The 12,975-nt window shown below is 42.0% G+C and overlaps 1 protein-coding gene across 2 annotated transcripts in view; it reads left to right on the forward strand.

Moving 5' to 3' along the window:
• prmt3 (protein arginine methyltransferase 3) overlaps window positions 1-12,975 on the forward strand; it is a 287,320-nt gene that overhangs the window by 55,194 nt on the left and 219,151 nt on the right. The gene's annotated exons all lie outside the window — the stretch shown is intronic.

Genomic DNA, 12,975 nt, shown 5'->3' on the forward strand with positions numbered 1-12,975 from the left:
ACCGGTAAGTAATAGGCAAATGAGAAGAAGTGAAAGATCAGAGTGGGAAATGGGGGGGAGATTTGTTCACTGGAAGGAGAAATCGATATTTATACCATCAGGTTGGAGGGTACGCAGACGAAATATAAGGAACTGCTCCTCTTCCCTGAGTGTCTTCATCTTGGTACAAGAGGAGACCATGGATCGACATGCCTGAATGGGAATAGAACTTGGAAATAAAATGCTTGGCCACTGGGAAGTCCGGCTTGTGGCGGATGGTGCGGAGGTGCGCGATGAAGCGGTCCCCCAATTTATGACGGGACTCACCAATATAGAGGAGGCTGCATCGGGAGCATCAGACACAATAGATGACCCCAGCAGATTTGTAGTCAAATGCTGCCTCACCTGGAAGGTCTGTTTGGGGCCCTGAATGGAGGTGAGGGAGGAGGTGTATGGGCAAGTGTAGCACTTAGGCCACCTGCAGGTATAAGTGCCTGAGGGAGATTAGTGTGGATGGATGAATAGTCAAGGGAATCTTGGAATCCCCATGGAAAGCAGAGGAGGTGGAGGTAAAGATATGTTTAGTGGTAGGAAGAGCAAACACCTTTTTTGCCATATTATACTAGCTTAAACATGCCTGAGAACTAATGCCAGTAGCGAGGATAGTTACATCATCAGATGTGTGTCATCATTCTTTATTGAATAGAATTTTTTTTCCTCTTTCTGCAGTTCCATTGTCATGTTGAACAGGGAGGATGAAGCTTCTAGACTTTAATTTGTCTCCTTGAGCTTCCATTTCCTTCTCTCTCTGTTTGCACTTAAGGTGAAAATAGGCTGTTGTATCAAATATGTCTCTGTTGGTTTCCTCTCCTCCTACTATCCTACACTTCAGCCCAAAACCAACAGTAATGAATGTCCCGGACAGTTGTTTGAATGAGGCCCAATGCTTGTTCTCTTGATCTACTGCTGACAGTGCTCCTCACACAGTCTTTGCCTATTTCCTGTTGCTCTCCTCATTTCCGTGTTTAATAATGTCTCTATTTGACTCCATCCATTGGACCTGCCATCCAAAATGAAGGCATCCTTTTCCTTTTTTGCATATACAGTACTGTGCAAAAGTCTTAGACTGACGGAACCGGTCTACCGATTATGCCCATAGCACAGCACTACACACCGTCCTCACTCGCCTGGAGAAGAGGGATGCATATGTTAGAATGCTGTTCCTGGACTACAGTTCAGCATTCGACGCCATAATTCTCTTCAGACTTAACAGGAAGCTCAGACACCTCGGCCTGCACCCCACCTTGTGCATCTGGATCCTAGACTTCCTATCGGATTGCCAACAGGCAGGTGGTAGGGATGGGCTCCCTCACCTCTGCCCCTCTGACCCTCAACTCAGGTATTCCCCAGTGTTGTGTTCTGAGTCCCCTTCTCTATTCCCTTTATACCCACGACTGTACTGCACACACAGCTCCAATCTGCTGATCAAATTTGCAGGTGACATGACCTTGATCTGCCTTATTTCTAGTGGTAATGAGACAGCCTACAGAGGAGAGGTTGACACCCTGACACAGTGGTGCCAGGATAACAACCTCTCCCTCAATGTCCAAAAAAACAAAAGAGCTGATCATTGATTACAGGAGGAATGGAGACAGGCTCACCCTGATCAACATCAATGGGACTGCAGTTGAGAGGGTGAGTAATTTCAAGTTCCTTGGTATACACATCACTGAAGATCTCACCTGGACTGTACACACCAGCTTTGTGGCAAAAAAAAGCACGAGGGTGTCTCTTCCACCTCAGGTGACTGAAGGAGTTTGGCATGGGCCCCCAAGTCCTCAAGACCTTCTACAGGGGTACTACTGAGAGTATACTGACTGACTGTGTCACTGCCTGGTACAGGAACTGCACCATCATTGATCGCTAGGCACTGCAGAGAGTGGTACGGACAGCCCAGTGCATCTGTGGACGTGAACTTCCCTCCACTGAGGACATTTATAGAAGCAGGTGCAGAAAAAAGGCCTGGAAAATCATTGGGGACACCAGGCACCTCAACCATAAACGCTTTCAGCTGCTTCCATCTGGCAAATGGTACCGCAGCATTAAAGCCAGGACAAACAGGCTATGGGACAGCTTCTTTCTACAAGCCATTAGACTTTTAAATTCACATGTTGGTACATTGTGACGGAGTCATAACGCAAAGATTCTTACTCCCTCTCGTTGAAGGATGGATGTAAGATTTAAATAAATCCTTAAGTTCTGTAAAATGAAGGTACTTTCAAAAATAATGAAATGAAAAGTTACTAGCTATCAAAAAAATTATAACGAGCAGTAGCTGTAAAAGGAAAAACTAAATCAAATTAATATTTGATGTGACTATCCTTTGCCTTCAAAACTGCAGTAATCCTCTTAGGTACATTGTGTGTCTGTCTGTCTCCCTCTCTGGCTATCCATCCCATAGGATGATGATGGTTCCTTTCAGTCAGTTAGCGGGGTGGTACCCCACTCCTCAGAAAGGAACAGCGTGGTACACTGTAGTGCAGTTTTGTCAGGAAATTGGCTGGTAGGCTGTTCCAAGCATCCTGGAGAACTTGCCACAGTTGTTCTGTAGACTCTGATTGTCTTGCTTACTCCGTCGCTGCAGGTGAACCCAGACAACCTTGATGATTTTGAGATTATGGCTCTGTGATCTACAAATTGATTTATTTTCAGCTGTGGTACATACCATCTGAAGCCATATAAAAAATCCAGGCTGCCTAGGACTTTTGCACACAACCGTATTATTATTGTTCAGTTAATCAGCACTTTCTCCACTCCTTGTTCAGTTCCTTTTCTGTCAGTTTTACTCTTTTTTTTGCAGTGTAGTTCCTCTTGTTTGACTCATTATTATCTGTAGATTTATCGCTGGCTATACTCTGGTTACAGCTAATTTCTCCCTCATTCGCACTGTGTGAACTTTGAGGAAATTAATTTTGTGCTTAGTTCAAGTTTATTGACATAAGCATGTGCACACAGTGTACAAATGCTATGTAAAAATTAGCTTTTGCACCAGTGACACATTATTTTATAAAAATGACAAACTTAAGTTAATATAAACTTAAATTGACTTAAATTATGCATAACTTGCACAACTAAATGAATGTAACAGTACTAGAGCAAGTTGACTTGATAATCTGTTAGCTATAATATTCTCTGGGATAGATAAGCACTTGAGGTACAGGAAATTTAGGTCCCACAGCACCAGGTTAGGGAACAGTTATTACACTTCTATCATTAGGTTCCCCTGAACCAGAGTGGATAACTCAACTGTGTGGTAACTGTGTACTGCTGCAGCAAAACAACTAATTTCATGACATGTGCAAATTACGAGGGGTGATTGATAAGTTCGTGGCCTAATGTAGAAGCAGTTAATTTTAGAAAACCTAGCGCATTTATTTTTCAACATAGTCCCCTCCTACATGTACACACTTAGTCCAGCAGTCGTGGAGCATACAGATCCCTTCTTTGTAGAAGTGGTCCACAGCAGGGGTGATTGATAAGTTTGTGGCCTAAGGAGATGAGTTATACAGCTCTTGTTACGTGCACGTGCAGTTCAACTCTGAGTGAAAGTGCAGAAAGTTTGAAGTTAATAACTCACCTCCTTTTACCTTAGGCCATGAACTTATCAATCACCCCATGCTGTGGACCACTTCTGGAGGTCCAAGACGCTGACTTCTACAAAGAAGGGATCCATGTGCTCCACAACCACTGGACTAAGTGTGTAAATGTCAGAAAATAAATGTGCTAGGTTTTAGGCCACTAACTTATCAATCACCCCTCGTATATTGAGCTTGATTCTGATCCATTCACCTGAACCTAAACTGATTCCAAAACCTATGGACTCACTGTCAAGGACTTTACAAATCATGTTCTCAGAATTATTTATTTATTTATTTACTCATTGTTAATTTTTGTTTTTTTTATATTTGCACAGTTGGGTGGTTGTCAGTCTTTGCGTGCAGATTTTCATTGATTCTATTGTATTTCTTTGTTCTGCTGTGAATGCATGCCTGCAAGAAAATAAATGTCAGGTAGTATTTGGTGACATATACATACCTTGATAATAAATTTACTTTCAGCTTTGAACTTTGATATGATATTTTGTAATTGCAAAGCCACTCCTGTTGCTGTTAAGTTTAGTATAATTGCTGATTTTCTGTAGTTGTTTATACTATGTTCTGACCATCCAGCCTCCCACCAGCTTTAACACCTTCTGTTGCCTGACAATATTCTGTCCTCCTCCTCCCACGTGTCCTCACTAAGTTAATGTATAAGACTCCAACAAATTTTTTTTTCCCTGCTTTGTGACAATGTAAGCTTCAAACCCTCCAAAGTATCCATCCTTCTTTCTCTTCACACCTTAGTGAGTGTGGTCTTAATAAGACCATGAAACATAGGAGCAGAACTAGACATTTAGCCCGTCGAGTTTGCTTTGCTATTCGATAATGGCTAATTTATTATCACTCTCAACACCTTTCTCCCCATAACCTTTTACACCCTTACTAATCAGAACCTATATAAGTCCGCTTTCAGTATGCCCAATGACTTGGCCTCCACAACCATATGTGGCAATTGAATTCCACAGATTCACCACCCTTCGGCTAAAGAAATACATGATTGTATCTGTTTTAAAGGGATGCTGTTCTATTCTAAGTTGTGCCCTCTGGTCCTAGGCCCTCCCACCACTGGAACCATCCTCCCCATATCCACTCTTGCATTGATTGCTTTTGTAATGACACAAGAGAGACTTCAGATACTGGAAACCTGGTGCAACACACAAAATGCTGGAGGAACTCAACAGCTGTGGAGGGAAATGGACTGTTGACATTTTGGGTCGAGACCCTCCCATCAGGATTATTTTTGTGGTTTTAAGTTGCCTGTTGAATTCAAGTCTTGGTTGATTTTCAGCTGTAGCACAGAATGACAGAAAGCACATCACCCTGAATTCTCCTAACCTCTTTCCAACCGATCTTTCCGTAGACCAGATTTTCCTTAGACCTTCCATCATATTTGATCCTGAATTGAACATTAAACTGCATAGTTCTGATGCGCCATGCACTATTTCAAGGATGTTCATTATAGTGACTTTGAAAATTGCTCTGATATGTATTTGCTTTGTATTTCATTGATATTGAGATAATTATTTAAATGCAATTATATATTGAAAAAGGATTGGCAAATTGAGCCCAAGGTCCAAAGCATTTCCAGTTCAATTGTGAACTTGTGTTATTTTTAGAATTTGTTCTTCCAAAGCATACTTGAAAAATGCATCCTTATCTGCTGCATTGGAATGAGCTGAATCAATTTTGCATTGACAGCATTTCCCATGAAGAAGCCGCAGATGAATGAAGCTTCTGATAAAAGTCTGTTTCTTACTGTTCAATGCAGTCATCGAAAGCGTGATTGCACATTATTAGCTTTATCGATGGTCCCCGTTCAGTATCATCAGTAATCACAAAGAAACTAACTGCAAGATCAGAAATTTATAGTAATTCATAATATTGCTCTGTTAATACTAATCAAATCCTCCAAGTTGACATCATTTGAATGATTCAGTTCTTGAATTTCTAACAATTTAAATTCAGCACCTCTGTCCTATTGTACCAATTATATATGAAAATATACAAATACAAACTATAGATGTACTGACTTTGCATCTCGCTGTGATAGAAATGATTTTGTGCTCTACATATTCAATCCTTTTAAGGCCTTGTTTTACACAAGGTTGAGCATTGTGGTGTGGGGGAGGGGTTTACAATAGAATTGCTGACTACCATACGAAGTAGCTTTATTGTTTGAATAGGAAAAGATATCACGGCTCCTGTTAATTTATTGCAACTGCAGTCCATTAGTGAACAGTGTTTAATGATCAAATACTGAATTGTTAAATTACTTCTAGTGAAGACATAATTTCAAATTTTATTTTGAAGGTCATGAAGAAAAAAATACATTTGTTCTCTAAAATATTCAATTGCTTTGATGAATAAAACCAATTTAAATTTTCTTTTGCTATGTATGTCGCAGACTGCACCATAAGGTTTTGATTTCTGGCCTTCATGGAAAGAAATTTGCAGAGGCTAGCCAATTTTGGGTAGTGAAATAAAATTTATTATGAGCTCCTAAGGAAAAATTCTGATAGAAAATGAAATAACATAATTTAGACTCTAAGACATAGGAGCAGATTGAATCTGCTCCACCATCCCACTGTGGCTGATACCATTTTCCCTCCCAACCCCATTCTCCTGCCCTCTCTCTAACCTTTGACACCCTTACTAATCAAGAACCTATCAAGCTTCTCTTTAAATATACCCAGTGACTTGGCCTCAATAGCCATCTGTGGCAATTAATTCCACAGATTTACCACCCTCTGGCTAAAGAAATTCCCCCTCATTTCTGTTCTAAATCGATACTCTTCAATTTTGAGGCTGTGCCCTCTGGTTCCAGAAAGATTTAAGAAAGATAATTTTCACAGGAAAACTCAGCTGACGTTTTAATCTCCTGATTTGGTGTCAAAGAGAAAAAAATATGCATATTATAATATGTTTTTATCTTTTTTTTTATTCATTCATGAGATTGGGTATTGCCAGCAGCAATCTTTTTGAAGTTAGTCTGTGTCGGCAGGTGGGCACAAATCTACATGGGTCCATTTGCGACTTAAGACCGACAGTAAATTCGGTAAGGAGAACAGATTTGCTCTGCTGGGGGTGTGTTAAAGAACCTGCAGGTTTTTCACCAGAGGGTCAAAAATATCCAGGTGCAGAAATCATGCGCTGTAGCAGCTCATCTCACCACCTTGAGGGCAGTTCAGGATGGCAGTAAATGCTGACCTGCCAATAATGGCTGCGTCATGTAAAAGAAGATAACCTTAAAATGTACTTATTACGATGAGAGCACAGAGGTAGGGGTGTGTTGTGCGCGTATGTCATGTCACAGGATGCCTTTTCACAAGAATGCTGATGATTCTCAGTAGGAGATTTCCTGCATGCTTTATGGTACTGGGAATGGGGATTGTTTGGCAGTATCATGATGTCTGTCTCATAAACTTGTCTGGAGCCTATCCAACGAGAAATCTGGTCTCTGCCAAACAAGAGCAGCATGAAGCAGCAGTGTGTCACCAAGGAACAGCTTGATGTTCTCATTGAGCAGAATGATGCCACTTAGAAGTAGATCGGAACTCTGGATCGAAGATTGTCTGTCACAGAGAAAACAGCACTAGGGTCAGGGATAGTTATTACACTTCATAACCTCACTCACCCCAACGCTGGATTGATTCCACAACCTACGGACTCACTTTCAACTCACGCTCTTGATATTTATTACTTATTTTATTTATTATTATTTTGCTTTGTTTTTCTTTTTTTTTGTATTTGCACAATTTGTTGTCTTTTGCACATAGGTTCTTTGTCCGTTTTTGTTGTGTGCAGTTTTTCATTGATTGTATTGTGTTTCTTTGTATTTACTGTGAATGCCCAGAAGGAAATGAATCTCAGGGTGACATGTGGTGACATATATGTAGTTTGCTAATAAATTTACTTCAAATTTTGATAACAGAGAGTTGGAATTAATGGACCCTAATCAAGCTGCAAGGATGTAGGCAGTGAAATATCCAAGGAGAACACACACAAAATTCTGGAGGAGCTCGGCAAGTCAGGCAGCAGCTACGGAGGCAAATAAACAGTTGATTTTTAGACTGAGACCCTTCATCGGGACTGGAAAGAGAAGGGGCAGAAACCAGAATAAGAAGGTCGGGGGAGGAAAGGGAGTACAAGTTGGCAGGTGATAGGTGAGAGCAGGTGAAGTGGAAGGTGGGTGGGTGAGATGATGGAATAAGAAGCTGGAAGGGGATAGGTGGAAGAGGGAAAGGGCTGAAGAAGAGGGAATCTAATAGGAGACGACAGTGAACCATTGAGGAAAGTTAGGAGAGAGGTGAACCTGATGGAGGGTCTTGGCCCAAAGCATTGTGTTTATTCCCCTCAGTAGATGCTGCCTGACTTGCTGAGTTCCTCCAGCATTTAGTGTGTGTTGTTCAAGATTTCCACCATCTGCAGAATCTCTTGTAAGCATTCCCATTCCCAGGAATCAGTTTTTTTGGCCCTCAGATGTGTAGAGTTTAGATTAATGAGCTTGGGGAAGGAGTGAAATTTAAGGTTTCCAAGTTGTTGGTGATGTGAGATAGGTGGAAGAGTGAATGGAGGAAAAGCCTGGCAAGTGCGGTTTATTGTGGGGAAGTGTGAGGTCATGTACTTAAGTCAAAGGTAGATTGTTATCGAAATGCAGCGAGACTGCAACAGAGTGAATTTCAGTGGGATCTAGCTGATCTGTTGCAAGAATCACTAAATGTTGACAGGCATGTCCACAAGTAATTAAGAAGGTGAACCAGCATGCCAGCCTTTGTTGCTAAAATTCAAGTTCAAAGTAGATTTTCAGAATGTGTGAATGTCACCATAGACAATCTTGAGGTTCACCTTCTTGCGTGAATTCACAGTAGAGCAAAGAAATACCATAGGATCAATGAAAAGTAAACACAAAGGCTGACTAACTACCGATCTGCCAAAGACGACAAACGGTGTAAATAAACAAAAGATTAAAAAAAATAACTAATGAGTGAATGAATTAATTAATACAGAGAACATGAGTTGTAGAGTCCTTGAGAATGAGCCTGTACTTTGTGGGATTAGTTAAGAGTTGAGGTGAGTGAAGAGATTCATGCTGGTTCTGGGGCCTGATAGTTGAAGGGTAACAACTGTTCCTTAACCTGGTCGCATTGGACTGAAGGTTCCTTTACCTCCTTCTGTTGGCAGCAGTGAGAAGAGAACATGCCCTGGATGGTGGGGATCATTGATGATGAGAGCTGCTTTCTTCTGGCAGGGCTCCTTGTTGATGTGCTCAATGGTAAGGAGTTTAAGAAGTCAAAATAGGCTGTTTAACAACATAGACTTTTGTTATGGCTATACAGGGTGTTGGTGAGGCCACACTTAGATTACTGTGCACAGTTTTGGTCCCCTTAAGTAAAGAAGACGGAGTAGCATTGGAGACAGTTCAAGGGATTTTCACCAGGCTATTCTCTGCAATGAGATGGCTGCCATATAAAGAGGCTATCAGTTTGGGTTTGTATTGCTTGGAATTTAGAAGGAGTTATCTTATTCAAATATAGAAGACCCTCAGGGAGCTTGACAGGACATGTGTCGAGATGTTTCCAGCAGTGGGGCGGCATGGTAGTGTAGCAGTTAGTGCAATGCTTTACAACATGAGCTGTAAGATTGGGGTTCGAATCCGGTTGCTGTCTGTAAGGAATTTGTACGTTTCCCTGTGATTGTGTGGGTTTCCTCTGGGTGCTCCAGCTTACTTCCCACCTTCCAAAGATGTACAGGTTAGGATTAGTAATTTGTGGGCATGCTGTGCTGCCACCAGAAGCATGGTGACACTTTTGGGCCGCTCAGCACAGTTCTTGCTGATTTGATATGACACAGACGATGCATTTCACTATATATTTTTATGTACAGATAAAGCTAGTCATTTGAGTCACAAAAAAAAAGGCATAGCAGCAAAATAATAGGCCAAACATTTAAAACTGAGTTGCATAGAATGTCTTCTGGAGGGTCATGAATCTCTGGACTTCTCTCCTCCTGACGCAAGCTAATAGATCATTAGATATACAGTGGATTCTGGTTAATTGGGACGCATTGGGACCAGTACATTTTGGCCCAATGAAGCAGCTGCCTCAATTTGCTGAAGTTTCATGGAAATAAGTAAAGAAGTATAAGAAAGACAAACTACCATTAACCAGGTAATATATTATGTATTTAAATGAAAAACAACTCCTACCTCTGGACTTGGACTTCCGAGGTCGAGAGAATGCAACTGTCCCAGTGCAACGGCTTTTCCACTTTTAAAAAATTCTCCTGCACAAGTTTCATTGCCGTTGTCAGAAACCATGAACAACCAACATGCTGCTGTGTTCGAACAAAATTAGTGCAGACACCTAGTGCAGATAATGGACTGCCTTCATCTAATGCTTTCTACGATTGCATTCTCCAAATCTTCATTATCTTTGTTATAATCAAGACTAGTTTCGATACCTTCGAATTCTTCACTATTCCCAACTTGTTGAAGTAGTGAAATAATTTAATTTTCACTCCTGACCATTTCTGGCATCTCCAAGCCTGAATGCTTGAGACCACAGCGAGAAAACCAATTCTAAATTGTCTTACTGCTTATTTCTTGTCAACTATCAGTGACAAAAATCACTGTTTTTTGAACACAAACACACATGGCTGGCACTATTTAAAAACTGTTTGCACAGAGGGTAGTGTCTTATATTCATGTAACTGATGGCTAGTTAGAAACAGTCTCCTGCCAATTAATTAGTATAATGTCCCATTTAAACAAAGAAAATTCCGGCTATTTTCTTGATTAGTTTTTGTTGTTTAGAATTGTCCCAAATAAGCGGCTGCCCCAATAGGCCGATGGACTGGTTAACCAGCATCCACTGTATTTAAGATGAGGTTAGAAAAAATATTTGAAAGATCAAGAAGTTGGGGGGAGTTGTGATGAGCTGGTGCAAGAGAGTTCAAGTTTAATTGTCATTCAGCCAGACATATGAACACAGCCAAACGAAGCAGCATTCCTCTAGAGCCAAGGTGGAAAATACACAGCATAAAGCACGTACAATTATGATAGCAACCTACCGTTACAAAAAAAAATATAACCCAAGTGCCTGTAGATTGATGGTGCGTAGGATGTATTCCTGGAACCATGTTTCTGCAAGAACAAGCATGCAGGAGTTCTTCATCACGCACTGGTGCAGATGCAGATGGACGCACCATCTGCACCGAGCGAACACTGGAGAGCATCACCGATGTTAGCAGCCAGACCCCAACCCAGCTGTGCCACGTTGCCTCTGGCATCTCCTCCTCTGGATGGCTGTAACGCGCGACCTTGCAGCATGGTCTTGCAATCATACCAAAAAGACAATGATTTGCACCATTTGTTGGATCGCGGACTGGCTTTGCGCACCACCCATGATGGGGTAGAACTGCAGTATCTGATATTCTTAATATCCAGCAGTATCTTGTGATTGTAAAAGAAAGATGTTAAAGATGAACAATTACACCTTTGTTTGGACCCAGAGAGGCTGCTGTGACTGAGAAGATGAAAGAAGTTTGAAAATCAGCCATAATAATGAGTGGTGTGGCAGGCTTGAGTGGCCAAGTGGCTAATCTCTGTCCTTATTCTCTTGAGTTCTCGTCCAGTAGACTCGTGAGCAGTTTGCCTGTTTCTAGGACAGCATCTGACCTCTTGTTCTGCTGCTGAGCTTGACAGGTGTAGAGTTGAAATAGGATGCCAAACTTCTGAAATGCCCGCTTTGCTTCCGCTGCTACTGTGCGGTCGAGAATCTCCAGAGGGGAAGGCCCCAAATCCTTGGCTTTGCCTGTTGATTGGCGGCCGGGGCCAGGGTCGAAGCGCCCGGCAGAGATGGTGCTCAGTGCTTGGTGTCGGAGGGCTGTTGGAGGCTCGAAGTTTTCGGATGGACTCAGAGTCGGACTGTGATCGGGTGCTTCCAGGGTGCTGCAACGGCAAGTTTGCGGCGCTGGAGATTCGTGGCAGGGGGAGTTTTCTTCCTTCTACTGTCTGCGTGAGATGATGGGACTTTCGAGAGTTTGAGACTTTTTTTACCGTGCCCATGGTCTGTTCTTTATCAGATTACGGTATTGCTTTGCACTGTTGTAACTATGTTATAATTATGTGGTTTTTGTCAGTTTTTTAGTCTTGGTCTGTCTTGTGTTTCTGTGATATCGTACTGGAGGAACATTGTATCATTTCTTAATACATGCATTACTAAATGACAATAAACGAGGACTGCGTGCCCTCATAATCTAATCTAATCTAACTCTGGAGATTGGAATTCCAGATTGCATACCTGAGGAGCAGTGGTTGCCCATGGACTGCTCTGCTTCATGGGACGGGTGTCACAATGATTCCTCTCACTGAGTGGAGCCATCGGCTTGTGTAGAACAAGCCTGTGATGAGCAGCACATTGAGAAACGGGACGGAAGTCTACGCCAGCTGCCAGGAATGGTCCAGTAGCCAGGGCATTGAGAATCATTGTAACCTTGACCTCCAGAGAGGAAGAGCTGTCTCAGCAACAGAGTGGCGAGATAGGCAGTGTAATCACTGTTTTTTTAAATTTAGATGTCAAAATATTTTGCCTGCACCACCTATTGCACCCATGTGCCCTATTAATCTGCTAACCTGTACATCTTTGGACTGTGGGAGGAAACCAGAGCACCTGAATGAAACCCACATGGTCATGAGGAGAACGTGCAAACTCCTTACAGCGAATGGTGGAATTGAGCCCGGGTCGCTGGCCCTGTAATAGTGTTAGGCTGCTGTGCCGCCCTAAACTCTTTAGAGACTTTGGAAGCATGAATATGATCCGTTGCTTATCATCAAATTCAGAGAGTGGTTTCTGTTGAGATTCATAAGGAGCAAGCCATCTGCAGATGGGCATGTGTCTTTTGTCCTAATATGTCCTAAACCTCTTAAGGAGCCTGCATGCCTTTCCTACGACCTCCAGTAATGGAGTGTTGTCTACAGAGTTACAAGTGAGGCAACCTTTGATTGAATAACCCAGTAGCTAAGTGTTGCAGTAAGCTGTCCCTTGTAATTTTAGCATGTCGTGTGGACTTGACAAAATCTGCTGAATGTCCGGTTAAATTGTGAATGAAGCTAGAATGTAACTTGCTGTTCTGGGACTCTTGAACTTTTTCCACTGGGGTTGACATGTGGGGCAGTTTTAACTGCATTAACATAATTTATGCCAATGTAATCGGCACAAGGCAAGCAAGGGCTTATTTCATTAAGTACACATCTTATGCTGAGATTTCTGCCACTGCCTGTAAGGAGTTTGTACGCTCTCCCTGTGAACATGTGGGTTTCCTCCGGGTGCTCTGGTTT

Source organism: Mobula hypostoma, chromosome 11, assembly GCF_963921235.1.
Source record: "Mobula hypostoma chromosome 11, sMobHyp1.1, whole genome shotgun sequence".
Classification (NCBI taxonomy): domain Eukaryota; kingdom Metazoa; phylum Chordata; class Chondrichthyes; order Myliobatiformes; family Myliobatidae; genus Mobula; species Mobula hypostoma.